At 46.0% G+C, this 17,290-nt stretch overlaps 1 protein-coding gene across 1 annotated transcript in view; it reads right to left on the bottom strand.

Moving 5' to 3' along the window:
* Window positions 1-5,392: 5,392 nt before the first annotated feature.
* The window catches only part of LOC140692806 (uncharacterized), a 93,093-nt gene continuing 81,195 nt past the window's right edge, over window positions 5,393-17,290 (bottom strand). Inside the window, exon 19 of the mRNA XM_072957083.1 lies at window positions 5,393-5,658. The gene's annotated coding sequence lies outside the window, so the exon portion shown is untranslated. The remainder of the gene's footprint in view (window positions 5,659-17,290) is intronic.

Here is a 17,290-nt window from a genome sequence, read left to right as displayed (position 1 = left end):
TGAGTTCACGGGTCAGTTTCCAGAACCTGAAAGGGCAGACAGTGGAAGATCTCCCTGTCTTCAGCTTACTGGAGAGGCTCCGAGGTCCTTTCAGACTTGCCCAGTCCTGTTGAAGTCGACTTTATGGGAGACACGAAGAGAAGCTGGCCGAAAACATGGCTGCACGGATTGAGGAGAGATGCGAACACATTGATGAGAGATGTTCTGCTACAATAGAGAATACTGGCCTGGAGACAGCTGTAGAGGATAGCAGGCTCGAAAGGCATTCATGAGACATATTGAACCTCGCTGATACTAGCAGAAACATACGGAGGGCCACCGTGGACTGGAGGAAGTTCCTCAATTCTCTGCTCCAAGAACGGGTCCAAGATCCCTGACGTCTACAGAGAAGAGATGGCAGAGATGATAAAAACGCTCATGTTCTTGAAAGAGGTCAGATAATCCACACGACCCAAGGGGCAATTCCAAGCCATTCAGATCAAAGTGCACCAAGCCCAGGTAAGCCTTTTCCCAGGTTTGGGCCTAGCTATCAAGCACTTGCTCTTCCCTCCCCTCCACTCAGGCATCCATTTTGAGGGATCAGTACCTGAGCTGCAATGAAGCCAGTAAGAGAAGAGCAAGCCCCTCCTAGAATCAGAGTTCCTCTAGCTTCATCCTCTGTGAACAGGGAACCCCATAAAGGTCAAATACTCTCGTATGAAATAGATAGGAATTGAATACTTAGCTCCCACAAAGAAACGATGGCCTTCCGCTAGATTCAGCAAATGCTGGGATTATGTCCTCTCTGTGGTGAAGGGAGTGTGGTAAGTGAGGGGAATCTTTGACTCAACTTGAATCTGTATTAGGCCTCCGTTTTTCAAGACAGTCTAGGTAAATATTAGAAGTCAGATAGTGAACGGAACTGTAAAAGTCGCCAATGACATGAAAGACACAGCTTATGTGGACCGTCTTTCAATTGAGTCAAGCCCCCGGGGGCAATCTATCATGGGGGTGCAGACTTGGTTGCATTCAAGTGCTTTACCCAACATGATCGGATGATTAAGCGTTCTCATCACTGATAGAAGAACACCTGGTTCTCAGTAGCCTAGCATAGCTGCAGCAGGGTTCTCATAGCTATAATGCCTCTAGGTTCTTTGGATTCAAAGCTAAATGTATATATTTAGTTCGTTTCCTCTTGTATTTTCCTTGAGAGGGATGTTACACCTTGAAATGCCAACATTGACCAGTAGGTGTCATCGGGAGTAAAGGGCACCACATGCACAAGGGAATCCAAGCTTGGGGGTTATTTCATGTTTCCATTAGTTATTTCATGGTTCCTGTTGGTTTCGGAGGCTTCAACAGTAAAGAGCTGACATGACCCCTTTAACAGTTCGGACTGCTAGTTTGCATTCTATCTGTCTATGTTTTCCTTAGAGCTGACAAAATGTTACCGAAATTGACAAGTCTGGCTTCTAGGTCGATTTAGTATGTTTCAGAAACTAACTTCATTTTCGTATAACTCCCAAAACATTTATATCAATTCTATTAAATTTTTAAAGACTGCAAATGAGATATCAACACAATGTCAAAACTGGAGTCTTCGGACAATCCCTCCCACCACGGCTGTATAGAAACAAAGAGATAAAAAAAAATCACATTTCTGTGAAATGTATCTGGAAAGTGTTGATTCATCGATGCCCAGTTGACAGAGAAGCAGTGCAACCTGCGCTCACTCGCTCCCATGAACACAGCAATGGAAACATCCACTCACCCAGCCCTTGGCACAGGACACTTGCCGAAGAGAGGTCTGTTACTTCCAAAGACAGGATGAGGCCTCAGAACACCTGGAAGCAGGAGAAGGAAAAGCAGGGAATGGATACCAGTGCATGGTCTGAGCCCTGTTGATGGAGCAGTAAAGGTGAAACTCTCTTTAACTTGGACGCACACTCACAAGCGGACAGGAGACATGGGATTGAAGGTGATGCGCTGAGTGTTAGAAGAGTGCACAGCGGATGCTTGGCTGACAGAACTCAAAGAATCCAGTGCAAAATATCCCCACAGTTGATTCTGAGACCAAGCTCCGAGCTGCCAAATTTGAGGTAGCAGAGGCAGCGTTCAGGGAGGGATAGGGCTACGGATGGTGGCACACGCTGAGTCTCAGGGATCTGGAGTGCGTTGTGGGATGTGGTGGGTCCTATCAAGAGAGCAAACCGACCTGGGACCCCAATGAGCAAGCAACCACCCTGGCGCACGCAGTTGAAATTATCGATATGTCCCATGGCCACACCCAGTGCATCTGCAGGACCAGAGACCAATTTGGCCTTTTGCCAATAGAGCATGTGTGGGGCTGAATCAGAGATATTGTGCATCGGGTCTGAGGGATCCAGGGGGCCTTGGGTTTGAATTCAGAATGAAAAGCCTTAGGATCTGCTACATTCATAACCTGGGCTGTGATTATGGTTTGGTTTGAGGCACAGGGTGTGCAACAGCTCTGTGGTTGACTTCGTGCACCCGTGCCACAAGGATGAGAGGACAAGGAAGTGTGGTCCAAGACCACAGCGTGAGAAGAGGAAGGATTTCCTTCAGTTTATCTCTCAAAAGCGGATGCTACATTTTGGATGGCACCGGCACGGTTCGGCAGCGAGGACACCAAGTTCGGGCTGCAGGATCATTCCAGCAGGCCCTGATGTGTGACATCCATAGATATGCTTCCACTGGTGTTTCTGTAGACAGAGAAGCTCTTGGAAGGACTGGTTTCAGTGGAACATTCCCGTGGCACTACAAAGCACAAGCGCACTCACACTCTGCTCTTCTGGAAACACTCCAAAATAACATAGAGTAGAATGCAGAGCTGAGAAGCTTGAGAAGCTCCATTTCCACCAGAGGAAGGGTCCTGTGCTCTTTCAGATTTGTGAGATAAGCGTAATCAAAATGAGGTTATCCTAATCGAAATAGTATGGGGGGTTCATCACAACAAAGGCAACACCAGCAATTGGAGATAGGCCAGACAACACACACAGGAACAGGACATGGCATCAATGTCTAGGAAAATTTGTCCTCACAGAAATCCCATGCAATTGTGTAGAGCCAAGTGTCTAAAGTTTTCACTTAACCAAGCCCTAGAAGTCTACATTAGATACCTGAAATTACCTGACCAGTAGAGATGAAGAAATACAGTAAAAGGAAAAGGAAGTACCATTTTCAGTTCCAAAGAGATTGAAGGCCCTAAAGATAAGCTTTCAGACAACTAGACTGCAAAACGCTCTCCAGAGCAAGTATTGAAAATGGAGGTGAGGGAAACACTGAAGAACAACAGTGTCTCAGAATCACAAAAGGCAGAATACCAGAAAAGGGGAAGAGAAAGCCTAAAGACGAGCCAAATAATATCAGAAAACTCAGTGGATGAGAAAATATCAGGGCTAACATTCCGTCCTAAGCAGACGAGATATTGCAGAGGGACGCGTGAATGACTTTGAAGACAGGGGAACAGAAATCCCTCGGTCAGAAGCACACATAGGAAAGCAAGTGCAAACCAATGAAAACATTGCTGTTGAATCCTGGTTGAAGACAAGGCATGAAAGACTAAAATTCGAAAGAGTCCCAGATGGAAAAGCAAGAGATAAAGAAACAAACAATGTTTGAAAAGTGATGTGTAGAAAAATCAGACTGAAACTTGCTGAAAGCCAAGATAGAATCATCTAGGCGAATTCAGGAAGTACACAGCGTCCAAAAGAGGTGGAATCCCAATAGACTTAGCAGCAGCTGTATGATCCAAATCAACAAAGTTCATGAGCATCCCAGTGATTTAAAATGCGCCTGGAGGAAAGCAACATAGTCACAAGAGAACCTCCAGAGGGGTTTCAGCTGCTATCTCAGCAGCAATACTGCAGGACAGGGAGGAGTGCCAGGACATAGACCATAGCTTGAATGGCAAAATGCTGCCATCTAGGGTAGCCTATGCCACATGACCACCATTTCTAATAACAGCAGAGCTAGAGAATGCCACAGACCTGCAAATCTTAAAAGAATTCAGCAGTTCGAAACTTATCCTAAAAGAAAGGTTGAGAATTCTCCCCTGAAGGGATAAGCAGCAAGATGAAATGGAAAGAAGAAAACCTGTATTGGAAATGCAAGAAGAGCATGAGTGGAAAAGAAGAAACAAGAAGAAGGCAAGGAGGACATCAAAACCCTAAAGATGGGAGAGGGAAGCAGGAAATCATAGGGGATTGGAAGCACTCTCTTAAGGGAGTCAGCTTATATGACTCTCTGTTGGAAGCAAACGGAGAGATGCATGGCCTGACGTGTTTGCAAAGCAAACGAGAAGCAGACCAAGAAAGAATCAAACAAACAAACAACACAAAAAGGGTAGGGTAACATGAATATTCAAAAGAAATTACTCAAGGTGATGTCAAGGATCATTCAGTACGCATCGACCCAGTATCGCGGCTTGAATGTACTCAGCACACCTGTATTCGGAAATCAGAGGCGTGCATTTATATTCGTAAATATTGATTCATATGAGCATATCGTGACCTAACCCAAATGCCGATTTGGAATCCAATGGATTCCTAGTCCGTGATATAGACTTGCAAGTCTTCCAACAGGATGAATGAATGCCATCTTCTACACTACGTCGAGAAGAAATGGCACAAGCCTATAACAAGGAAAAGTAGCTCCGCAAAAGTGTACTAAGATCAAAAGAGACAGGCAGTAAAGTGCACATTGGGGATTGTATCAGTCCTAGGAATTTCAGCCCCCTTGAAACAAATGGATAGATGTCCCGTGAATGCGGGTGTTTCAGCAGAAATCAACCGACGGCTATGTATTGCGGGTGTGCCCATATTACAGGAACAATAGTTTCCCTTAGTGGGTCTCTGTGTACTGTGAACTGTTAGAAAGTTTAAAGACGTGTGAAACATTCAACTGAAAATGGACACACTTCCCTCCGTTGCTACAGTGCATACAGATCTGAACAAAAGGAAAGAGGGAAGAACAAAGGCCCATGGGACGCTAGTGGGTAGAATCACATTTACCTTAGGAACCTCTCGTCGGATGCAGCCCCTCCCCCAACACTGACAAGATGCAGCAGCCATTGGGGATGGCAGTTAGCGGTTGGATTCCAGGTGGAATGTTGGTGTGTACCGCGAGGCTTGTTGTGGCTGGTGGATCCTAGGTAACCGGGCAGAGTTCTGTGGGTGGATCAGTGCGATGGAGGGGCTGCCGCCCTCTGTGGAGCTTGGCTTAGGTCTTTGGTCCGGGAAGCTGTGTCAGTTCGAGATACTGCTGCTGCCCAAAGACCTGAGTTCACGGGTCAGTTTCCAGAACCTGAAAGGGCAGACAGTGGAAGATCTGCCTGTCTTCAGCTTACTGGAGAGGCTCCGAGGTCCTTTCAGACTTGCCCAGTCCTGTTGAAGTCGACTTTATGGGAGACACGAAGAGAAGCTGGCCGAAAACATGGCTGCACGGATTGAGGAGAGATGCGAACACATTGATGAGAGATGTTCTGCTACAATAGAGAATACTGGCCTGGAGACAGCTGTAGAGGATAGCAGGCTCGAAAGGCATTCATGAGACATATTGAACCTCGCTGATACTAGCAGAAACCTACGGAGGGCCACCGTGGACTGGAGGAAGTTCCTCAATTCTCTGCTCCAAGAACGGGTCCAAGATCCCTGACGTCTACAGAGAAGAGATGGCAGAGATGATAAAAACGCTCATGTTCTTGAAAGAGGTCAGATAATCCACACGACCCAAGGGGCAATTCCAAGCCATTCAGATCAAAGTGCACCAAGCCCAGGTAAGCCTTTTCCCAGGTTTGGGCCTAGCTATCAAGCACTTGCTCTTCCCTCCCCTCCACTCAGGCATCCATTTTGAGGGATCAGTACCTGAGCTGCAATGAAGCCAGTAAGAGAAGAGCAAGCCCCTCCTAGAATCAGAGTTCCTCTAGCTTCATCCTCTGTGAACAACAGGGAACCCCATAAAGGTCAAATACTCTCGTATGAAATAGATAGGAATTGAATACTTAGCTCCCACAAAGAAACGATGGCCTTCCGCTAGATTCAGCAAATGCTGGGATTATGTCCTCTCTGGGGTGAAGGGAGTGTGGTAAGTGAGGGGAATCTTTGACTCAACTTGAATCTGTATTAGGCCTCCGTTTTTCAAGACAGTCTAGGTAAATATTAGAAGTCAGATAGTGAACGGAACTGTAAAAGTCGCCAATGACATGAAAGACACAGCTTATGTGGACCGTCTTTCAATTGAGTCAAGCCCCCGGGGGCAATCTATCATGGGGGTGCAGACTTGGTTGCATTCAAGTGCTTTACCCAACATGATCGGATGATTAAGCGTTCTCATCACTGATAGAAGAACACCTGGTTCTCAGTAGCCTAGCATAGCTGCAGCAGGGTTCTCATAGCTATAATGCCTCTAGGTTCTTTGGATTCAAAGCTAAATGTATATATTTAGTTCGTTTCCTCTTGTATTTTCCTTGAGAGGGATGTTACACCTTGAAATGCCAACATTGACCAGTAGGTGTCATCGGGAGTAAAGGGCACCACATGCACAAGGGAATCCAAGCTTGGGGGTTATTTCATGTTTCCATTAGTTATTTCATGGTTCCTGTTGGTTTCGGAGGCTTCAACAGTAAAGAGCTGACATGACCCCTTTAACAGTTCGGACTGCTAGTTTGCATTCTATCTGTCTATGTTTTCCTTAGAGCTGACAAAATGTTACCGAAATTGACAAGTCTGGCTTCTAGGTCGATTTAGTATGTTTCAGAAACTAACTTCATTTTCGTATAACTCCCAAAACATTTATATCAATTCTATTAAATTTTTAAAGACTGCAAATGAGATATCAACACAATGTCAAAACTGGAGTCTTCGGACAATCCCTCCCACCACGGCTGTATAGAAACAAAGAGATAAAAAAAAATCACATTTCTGTGAAATGTATCTGGAAAGTGTTGATTCATCGATGCCCAGTTGACAGAGAAGCAGTGCAACCTGCGCTCACTCGCTCCCATGAACACAGCAATGGAAACATCCACTCACCCAGCCCTTGGCACAGGACACTTGCCGAAGAGAGGTCTGTTACTTCCAAAGACAGGATGAGGCCTCAGAACACCTGGAAGCAGGAGAAGGAAAAGCAGGGAATGGATACCAGTGCATGGTCTGAGCCCTGTTGATGGAGCAGTAAAGGTGAAACTCTCTTTAACTTGGACGCACACTCACAAGCGGACAGGAGACATGGGATTGAAGGTGATGCGCTGAGTGTTAGAAGAGTGCACAGCGGATGCTTGGCTGACAGAACTCAAAGAATCCAGTGCAAAATATCCCCACAGTTGATTCTGAGACCAAGCTCCGAGCTGCCAAATTTGAGGTAGCAGAGGCAGCGTTCAGGGAGGGATAGGGCTACGGATGGTGGCACACGCTGAGTCTCAGGGATCTGGAGTGCGTTGTGGGATGTGGTGGGTCCTATCAAGAGAGCAAACCGACCTGGGACCCCAATGAGCAAGCAACCACCCTGGCGCGCGCAGTTGAAATTATCGATATGTCCCATGGCCACACCCAGTGCATCTGCAGGACCAGAGACCAATTTGGCCTTTTGCCAATAGAGCATGTGTGGGGCTGAATCAGAGATATTGTGCATCGGGTCTGAGGGATCCAGGGGGCCTTGGGTTTGAATTCAGAATGAAAAGCCTTAGGATCTGCTACATTCATAACCTGGGCTGTGATTATGGTTTGGTTTGAGGCACAGGGTGTGCAACAGCTCTGTGGTTGCCTTCGTGCACCCGTGCCACAAGGATGAGAGGACAAGGAAGTGTGGTCCAAGACCACAGCGTGAGAAGAGGAAGGATTTCCTTCAGTTTATCTCTCAAAAGCGGATGCTACATTTTGGATGGCACCGGCACGGTTCGGCAGCGAGGACACCAAGTTCGGGCTGCGGGATCATTCCAGCAGGCCCTGATGTGTGACATCCATAGATATGCTTCCACTGGTGTTTCTGTAGACAGAGAAGCTCTTGGAAGGACTGGTTTCAGTGGGACATTCCCGTGGCACTACAAAGCACAAGCGCACTCACACTCTGCTCTTCTGGAAACACTCCAAAATAACATAGAGTAGAATGCAGAGCTGAGAAGCTTGAGAAGCTCCATTTCCACCAGAGGAAGTGTCCTGTGCTCTTTCAGATTTGTGAGATAAGCGTAATCAAAATGAGGTTATCCTAATCGAAATAGTATGGGGGGTTCATCACAACAAAGGCAACACCAGCAATTGGAGATAGACCAGACAACACACACAGGAACAGGACATGGCATCAATGTCTAGGAAAATTTGTCCTCACAGAAATCCCATGCAATTGTGTAGAGCCAAGTGTCTAAAGTTTTCACTTAACCAAGCCCTAGAAGTCTACATTAGATACCTGAAATTACCTGACCAGTAGAGATGAAGAAATACAGTAAAAGGAAAAGGAAGTACCATTTTCAGTTCCAAAGAGATTGAAGGCCCTAAAGATAAGCTTTCAGACAACTAGACTGCAAAACGCTCTCCAGAGCAAGTATTGAAAATGGAGGTGAGGGAAACACTGAAGAACAACAGTGTCTCAGAATCACAAAAGGCAGAATACCAGAAAAGGGGAAGAGAAAGCCTAAAGACGAGCCAAATAATATCAGAAAACTCAGTGGATGAGAAAATATCAGGGCTAACATTCCGTCCTAAGCAGACGAGATATTGCAGAGGGACGCGTGAATGACTTTGAAGACAGGGGAACAGAAATCCCTCGGTCAGAAGCACACATAGGAAAGCAAGTGCAAACCAATGAAAACATTGCTGTTGAATCCTGGTTGAAGACAAGGCATGAAAGACTAAAATTCGAAAGAGTCCCAGATGGAAAAGCAAGAGATAAAGAAACAAACAATGTTTGAAAAGTGATGTGTAGAAAAATCAGACTGAAACTTGCTGAAAGCCAAGAGAGAATCATCTAGGCGAATTCAGGAAGTACACAGCGTCCAAAAGAGGTGGAATCCCAATAGACTTAGCAGCAGCTGTATGATCCAAATCAACAAAGTTCATGAGCATCCCAGTGATTTAAAATGCGCCTGGAGGAAAGCAACATAGTCACAAGAGAACCTCCAGAGGGGTTTCAGCTGCTATCTCAGCAGCAATACTGCAGGACAGGGAGGAGTGCCAGGACATAGACCATAGCTTGAATGGCAAAATGCTGCCATCTAGGGTAGCCTATGCCACATGACCACCATTTCTAATAACAGCAGAGCTAGAGAATGCCACAGACCTGCAAATCTTAAAAGAATTCAGCAGTTCGAAACTTATCCTAAAAGAAAGGTTGAGAATTCTCCCCTGAAGGGATAAGCAGCAAGATGAAATGGAAAGAAGAAAACCCTTATTGGAAATGCAAGAAGAGCATGAGTGGAAAAGAAGAAACAAGAAGAAGGCAAGGAGGACATCAAAACCCTAAAGATGGGAGAGGGAAGCAGGAAATCATAGGGGATTGGAAGCACTCTCTTAAGGGAGTCAGCTTATATGACTCTCTGTTGGAAGCAAACGGAGAGATGCATGGCCTGACGTGTTTGCAAAGCAAACGAGAAGCAGACCAAGAAAGAATCAAACAAACAAACAACACAAAAAGGGTAGGGTAACATGAATATTCAAAAGAAATTACTCAAGGTGATGTCAAGGATCATTCAGTACGCATCGACCCAGTATCGCGGCTTGAATGTACTCAGCACACCTGTATTCGGAAATCAGAGGCGTGCATTTATATTCGTAAATATTGATTCATATGAGCATATCGTGACCTAACCCAAATGCCGATTTGGAATCCAATGGATTCCTAGTCCGTGATATAGACTTGCAAGTCTTCCAACAGGATGAATGAATGCCATCTTCTACACTACGTCGAGAAGAAATGGCACAAGCCTATAACAAGGAAAAGTAGCTCCGCAAAAGTGTACTAAGATCAAAAGAGACAGGCAGTAAAGTGCACATTGGGGATTGTATCAGTCCTAGGAATTTCAGCCCCCTTGAAACAAATGGATAGATGTCCCGTGAATGCGGGTGTTTCAGCAGAAATCAACCGACGGCTATGTATTGCGGGTGTGCCCATATTACAGGAACAATAGTTTCCCTTAGTGGGTCTCTGTGTACTGTGAACTGTTAGAAAGTTTAAAGACGTGTGAAACATTCAACTGAAAATGGACACACTTCCCTCCGTTGCTACAGTGCATACAGATCTGAACAAAAGGAAAGAGGGAAGAACAAAGGCCCATGGGACGCTAGTGGGTAGAATCACATTTACCTTAGGAACCTCTCGTCGGATGCAGCCCCTCCCCCAACACTGACAAGATGCAGCAGCCATTGGGGATGGCAGTTAGCGGTTGGATTCCAGGTGGAATGTTGGTGTGTACCGCGAGGCTTGTTGTGGCTGGTGGATCCTAGGTAACCGGGCAGAGTTCTGTGGGTGGATCAGTGCGATGGAGGGGCTGCCGCCCTCTGTGGAGCTTGGCTTAGGTCTTTGGTCCGGGAAGCTGTGTCAGTTCGAGATACTGCTGCTGCCCAAAGACCTGAGTTCACGGGTCAGTTTCCAGAACCTGAAAGGGCAGACAGTGGAAGATCTGCCTGTCTTCAGCTTACTGGAGAGGCTCCGAGGTCCTTTCAGACTTGCCCAGTCCTGTTGAAGTCGACTTTATGGGAGACACGAAGAGAAGCTGGCCGAAAACATGGCTGCACGGATTGAGGAGAGATGCGAACACATTGATGAGAGATGTTCTGCTACAATAGAGAATACTGGCCTGGAGACAGCTGTAGAGGATAGCAGGCTCGAAAGGCATTCATGAGACATATTGAACCTCGCTGATACTAGCAGAAACCTACGGAGGGCCACCGTGGACTGGAGGAAGTTCCTCAATTCTCTGCTCCAAGAACGGGTCCAAGATCCCTGACGTCTACAGAGAAGAGATGGCAGAGATGATAAAAACGCTCATGTTCTTGAAAGAGGTCAGATAATCCACACGACCCAAGGGGCAATTCCAAGCCATTCAGATCAAAGTGCACCAAGCCCAGGTAAGCCTTTTCCCAGGTTTGGGGCTAGATATCAAGCAGTTGCTCTTCCCTCCCCTCCACTCAGGCATCCATTTTGAGGGATCAGTACCTGAGCTGCAATGAAGCCAGTAAGAGAAGAGCAAGCCCCTCCTAGAATCAGAGTTCCTCTAGCTTCATCCTCTGTGAACAACAGGGAACCCCATAAAGGTCAAATACTCTCGTATGAAATAGATAGGAATTGAATACTTAGCTCCCACAAAGAAACGATGGCCTTCCGCTAGATTCAGCAAATGCTGGGATTATGTCCTCTCTGGGGTGAAGGGGGTGTGGTAAGTGAGGGGAATCTTTGACTCAACTTGAATCTGTATTAGGCCTCCGTTTTTCAAGACAGTCTAGGTAAATATTAGAAGTCAGATAGTGAACGGAACTGTAAAAGTCGCCAATGACATGAAAGACACAGCTTATGTGGACCGTCTTTCAATTGAGTCAAGCCCCCGGGGGCAATCTATCATGGGGGTGCAGACTTGGTTGCATTCAAGTGCTTTACCCAACATGATCGGATGATTAAGCGTTCTCATCACTGATAGAAGAACACCTGGTTCTCAGTAGCCTAGCATAGCTGCAGCAGGGTTCTCATAGCTATAATGCCTCTAGGTTCTTTGGATTCAAAGCTAAATGTATATATTTAGTTCGTTTCCTCTTGTATTTTCCTTGAGAGGGATGTTACACCTTGAAATGCCAACATTGACCAGTAGGTGTCATCGGGAGTAAAGGGCACCACATGCACAAGGGAATCCAAGCTTGGGGGTTATTTCATGTTTCCATTAGTTATTTCATGGTTCCTGTTGGTTTCGGAGGCTTCAACAGTAAAGAGCTGACATGACCCCTTTAACAGTTCGGACTGCTAGTTTGCATTCTATCTGTCTATGTTTTCCTTAGAGCTGACAAAATGTTACCGAAATTGACAAGTCTGGCTTCTAGGTCGATTTAGTATGTTTCAGAAACTAACTTCATTTTCGTATAACTCCCAAAACATTTATATCAATTCTATTAAATTTTTAAAGACTGCAAATGAGATATCAACACAATGTCAAAACTGGAGTCTTCGGACAATCCCTCCCACCACGGCTGTATAGAAACAAAGAGATAAAAAAAAATCACATTTCTGTGAAATGTATCTGGAAAGTGTTGATTCATCGATGCCCAGTTGACAGAGAAGCAGTGCAACCTGCGCTCACTCGCTCCCATGAACACAGCAATGGAAACATCCACTCACCCAGCCCTTGGCACAGGACACTTGCCGAAGAGAGGTCTGTTACTTCCAAAGACAGGATGAGGCCTCAGAACACCTGGAAGCAGGAGAAGGAAAAGCAGGGAATGGATACCAGTGCATGGTCTGAGCCCTGTTGATGGAGCAGTAAAGGTGAAACTCTCTTTAACTTGGACGCACACTCACAAGCGGACAGGAGACATGGGATTGAAGGTGATGCGCTGAGTGTTAGAAGAGTGCACAGCGGATGCTTGGCTGACAGAACTCAAAGAATCCAGTGCAAAATATCCCCACAGTTGATTCTGAGACCAAGCTCCGAGCTGCCAAATTTGAGGTAGCAGAGGCAGCGTTCAGGGAGGGATAGGGCTACGGATGGTGGCACACGCTGAGTCTCAGGGATCTGGAGTGCGTTGTGGGATGTGGTGGGTCCTATCAAGAGAGCAAACCGACCTGGGACCCCAATGAGCAAGCAACCACCCTGGCGCGCGCAGTTGAAATTATCGATATGTCCCATGGCCACACCCAGTGCATCTGCAGGACCAGAGACCAATTTGGCCTTTTGCCAATAGAGCATGTGTGGGGCTGAATCAGAGATATTGTGCATCGGGTCTGAGGGATCCAGGGGGCCTTGGGTTTGAATTCAGAATGAAAAGCCTTAGGATCTGCTACATTCATAACCTGGGCTGTGATTATGGTTTGGTTTGAGGCACAGGGTGTGCAACAGCTCTGTGGTTGCCTTCGTGCACCCGTGCCACAAGGATGAGAGGACAAGGAAGTGTGGTCCAAGACCACAGCGTGAGAAGAGGAAGGATTTCCTTCAGTTTATCTCTCAAAAGCGGATGCTACATTTTGGATGGCACCGGCACGGTTCGGCAGCGAGGACACCAAGTTCGGGCTGCGGGATCATTCCAGCAGGCCCTGATGTGTGACATCCATAGATATGCTTCCACTGGTGTTTCTGTAGACAGAGAAGCTCTTGGAAGGACTGGTTTCAGTGGGACATTCCCGTGGCACTACAAAGCACAAGCGCACTCACACTCTGCTCTTCTGGAAACACTCCAAAATAACATAGAGTAGAATGCAGAGCTGAGAAGCTTGAGAAGCTCCATTTCCACCAGAGGAAGTGTCCTGTGCTCTTTCAGATTTGTGAGATAAGCGTAATCAAAATGAGGTTATCCTAATCGAAATAGTATGGGGGGTTCATCACAACAAAGGCAACACCAGCAATTGGAGATAGACCAGACAACACACACAGGAACAGGACATGGCATCAATGTCTAGGAAAATTTGTCCTCACAGAAATCCCATGCAATTGTGTAGAGCCAAGTGTCTAAAGTTTTCACTTAACCAAGCCCTAGAAGTCTACATTAGATACCTGAAATTACCTGACCAGTAGAGATGAAGAAATACAGTAAAAGGAAAAGGAAGTACCATTTTCAGTTCCAAAGAGATTGAAGGCCCTAAAGATAAGCTTTCAGACAACTAGACTGCAAAACGCTCTCCAGAGCAAGTATTGAAAATGGAGGTGAGGGAAACACTGAAGAACAACAGTGTCTCAGAATCACAAAAGGCAGAATACCAGAAAAGGGGAAGAGAAAGCCTAAAGACGAGCCAAATAATATCAGAAAACTCAGTGGATGAGAAAATATCAGGGCTAACATTCCGTCCTAAGCAGACGAGATATTGCAGAGGGACGCGTGAATGACTTTGAAGACAGGGGAACAGAAATCCCTCGGTCAGAAGCACACATAGGAAAGCAAGTGCAAACCAATGAAAACATTGCTGTTGAATCCTGGTTGAAGACAAGGCATGAAAGACTAAAATTCGAAAGAGTCCCAGATGGAAAAGCAAGAGATAAAGAAACAAACAATGTTTGAAAAGTGATGTGTAGAAAAATCAGACTGAAACTTGCTGAAAGCCAAGATAGAATCATCTAGGCGAATTCAGGAAGTACACAGCGTCCAAAAGAGGTGGAATCCCAATAGACTTAGCAGCAGCTGTATGATCCAAATCAACAAAGTTCATGAGCATCCCAGTGATTTAAAATGCGCCTGGAGGAAAGCAACATAGTCACAAGAGAACCTCCAGAGGGGTTTCAGCTGCTATCTCAGCAGCAATACTGCAGGACAGGGAGGAGTGCCAGGACATAGACCATAGCTTGAATGGCAAAATGCTGCCATCTAGGGTAGCCTATGCCACATGACCACCATTTCTAATAACAGCAGAGCTAGAGAATGCCACAGACCTGCAAATCTTAAAAGAATTCAGCAGTTCAAAACTTATCCTAAAAGAAAGGTTGAGAATTCTCCCCTGAAGGGATAAGCAGCAAGATGAAATGGAAAGAAGAAAACCCTTATTGGAAATGCAAGAAGAGCATGAGTGGAAAAGAAGAAACAAGAAGAAGGCAAGGAGGACATCAAAACCCTAAAGATGGGAGAGGGAAGCAGGAAATCATAGGGGATTGGAAGCACTCTCTTAAGGGAGTCAGCTTATATGACTCTCTGTTGGAAGCAAACGGAGAGATGCATGGCCTGACGTGTTTGCAAAGCAAACGAGAAGCAGACCAAGAAAGAATCAAACAAACAAACAACACAAAAAGGGTAGGGTAACATGAATATTCAAAAGAAATTACTCAAGGTGATGTCAAGGATCATTCAGTACGCATCGACCCAGTATCGCGGCTTGAATGTACTCAGCACACCTGTATTCGGAAATCAGAGGCGTGCATTTATATTCGTAAATATTGATTCATATGAGCATATCGTGACCTAACCCAAATGCCGATTTGGAATCCAATGGATTCCTAGTCCGTGATATAGACTTGCAAGTCTTCCAACAGGATGAATGAATGCCATCTTCTACACTACGTCGAGAAGAAATGGCACAAGCCTATAACAAGGAAAAGTAGCTCCGCAAAAGTGTACTAAGATCAAAAGAGACAGGCAGTAAAGTGCACATTGGGGATTGTATCAGTCCTAGGAATTTCAGCCCCCTTGAAACAAATGGATAGATGTCCCGTGAATGCGGGTGTTTCAGCAGAAATCAACCGACGGCTATGTATTGCGGGTGTGCCCATATTACAGGAACAATAGTTTCCCTTAGTGGGTCTCTGTGTACTGTGAACTGTTAGAAAGTTTAAAGACGTGTGAAACATTCAACTGAAAATGGACACACTTCCCTCCGTTGCTACAGTGCATAGAGATCTGAACAAAAGGAAAGAGGGAAGAACAAAGGCCCATGGGACGCTAGTGGGTAGAATCACATTTACCTTAGGAACCTCTCGTCGGATGCAGCCCCTCCCCCAACACTGACAAGATGCAGCAGCCATTGGGGATGGCAGTTAGCGGTTGGATTCCAGGTGGAATGTTGGTGTGTACCGCGAGGCTTGTTGTGGCTGGTGGATCCTAGGTAACCGGGCAGAGTTCTGTGGGTGGATCAGTGCGATGGAGGGGCTGCCGCCCTCTGTGGAGCTTGGCTTAGGTCTTTGGTCCGGGAAGCTGTGTCAGTTCGAGATACTGCTGCTGCCCAAAGACCTGAGTTCACGGGTCAGTTTCCAGAACCTGAAAGGGCAGACAGTGGAAGATCTCCCTCTCTTCAGCTTACTGGAGAGGCTCCGAGGTCCTTTCAGACTTGCCCAGTCCTGTTGAAGTCGACTTTATGGGAGACACGAAGAGAAGCTGGCCGAAAACATGGCTGCACGGATTGAGGAGAGATGCGAACACATTGATGAGAGATGTTCTGCTACAATAGAGAATACTGGCCTGGAGACAGCTGTAGAGGATAGCAGGCTCGAAAGGCATTCATGAGACATATTGAACCTCGCTGATACTAGCAGAAACATACGGAGGGCCACCGTGGACTGGAGGAAGTTCCTCAATTCTCTGCTCCAAGAACGGGTCCAAGATCCCTGACGTCTACAGAGAAGAGATGGCAGAGATGATAAAAACGCTCATGTTCTTGAAAGAGGTCAGATAATCCACACGACCCAAGGGGCAATTCCAAGCCATTCAGATCAAAGTGCACCAAGCCCAGGTAAGCCTTTTCCCAGGTTTGGGCCTAGCTATCAAGCACTTGCTCTTCCCTCCCCTCCACTCAGGCATCCATTTTGAGGGATCAGTACCTGAGCTGCAATGAAGCCAGTAAGAGAAGAGCAAGCCCCTCCTAGAATCAGAGTTCCTCTAGCTTCATCCTCTGTGAACAACAGGGAACCCCATAAAGGTCAAATACTCTCGTATGAAATAGATAGGAATTGAATACTTAGCTCCCACAAAGAAACGATGGCCTTCCGCTAGATTCAGCAAATGCTGGGTTTATGTCTTCTCTGGGGTGAAGGGGGTGTGGTAAGTGAGGGGAATCTTTGACTGAACTTGAATCTGTATTAGGCCTCCGTTTTTCAAGACAGTCTAGGTAAATATTAGAAGTCAGATAGTGAACGGAACTGTAAAAGTCGCCAATGACATGAAAGACACAGCTTATGTGGACCGTCTTTCAATTGAGTCAAGCCCCCGGGGGCAATCTATCATGGGGGTGCAGACTTGGTTGCATTCAAGTGCTTTACCCAACATGATCGGATGATTAAGCGTTCTCATCACTGATAGAAGAACACCTGGTTCTCAGTAGCCTAGCATAGCTGCAGCAGGGTTCTCATAGCTATAATGCCTCTAGGTTCTTTGGATTCAAAGCTAAATGTATATATTTAGTTCGTTTCCTCTTGTATTTTCCTTGAGAGGGATGTTACACCTTGAAATGCCAACATTGACCAGTAGGTGTCATCGGGAGTAAAGGGCACCACATGCACAAGGGAATCCAAGCTTGGGGGTTATTTCATGTTTCCATTAGTTATTTCATGGTTCCTGTTGGTTTCGGAGGCTTCAACAGTAAAGAGCTGACATGACCCCTTTAACAGTTCGGACTGCTAGTTTGCATTCTATCTGTCTATGTTTTCCTTAGAGCTGACAAAATGTTACCGAAATTGACAAGTCTG

This window comes from Vicugna pacos, unplaced genomic scaffold (genome assembly GCF_048564905.1).
Source record: "Vicugna pacos unplaced genomic scaffold, VicPac4 scaffold_17, whole genome shotgun sequence".
Classification (NCBI taxonomy): domain Eukaryota; kingdom Metazoa; phylum Chordata; class Mammalia; order Artiodactyla; family Camelidae; genus Vicugna; species Vicugna pacos.
The sequence above is the reverse complement of the archived record's forward strand: the minus strand, read 5'-3'. Positions and strand labels throughout refer to the sequence as shown.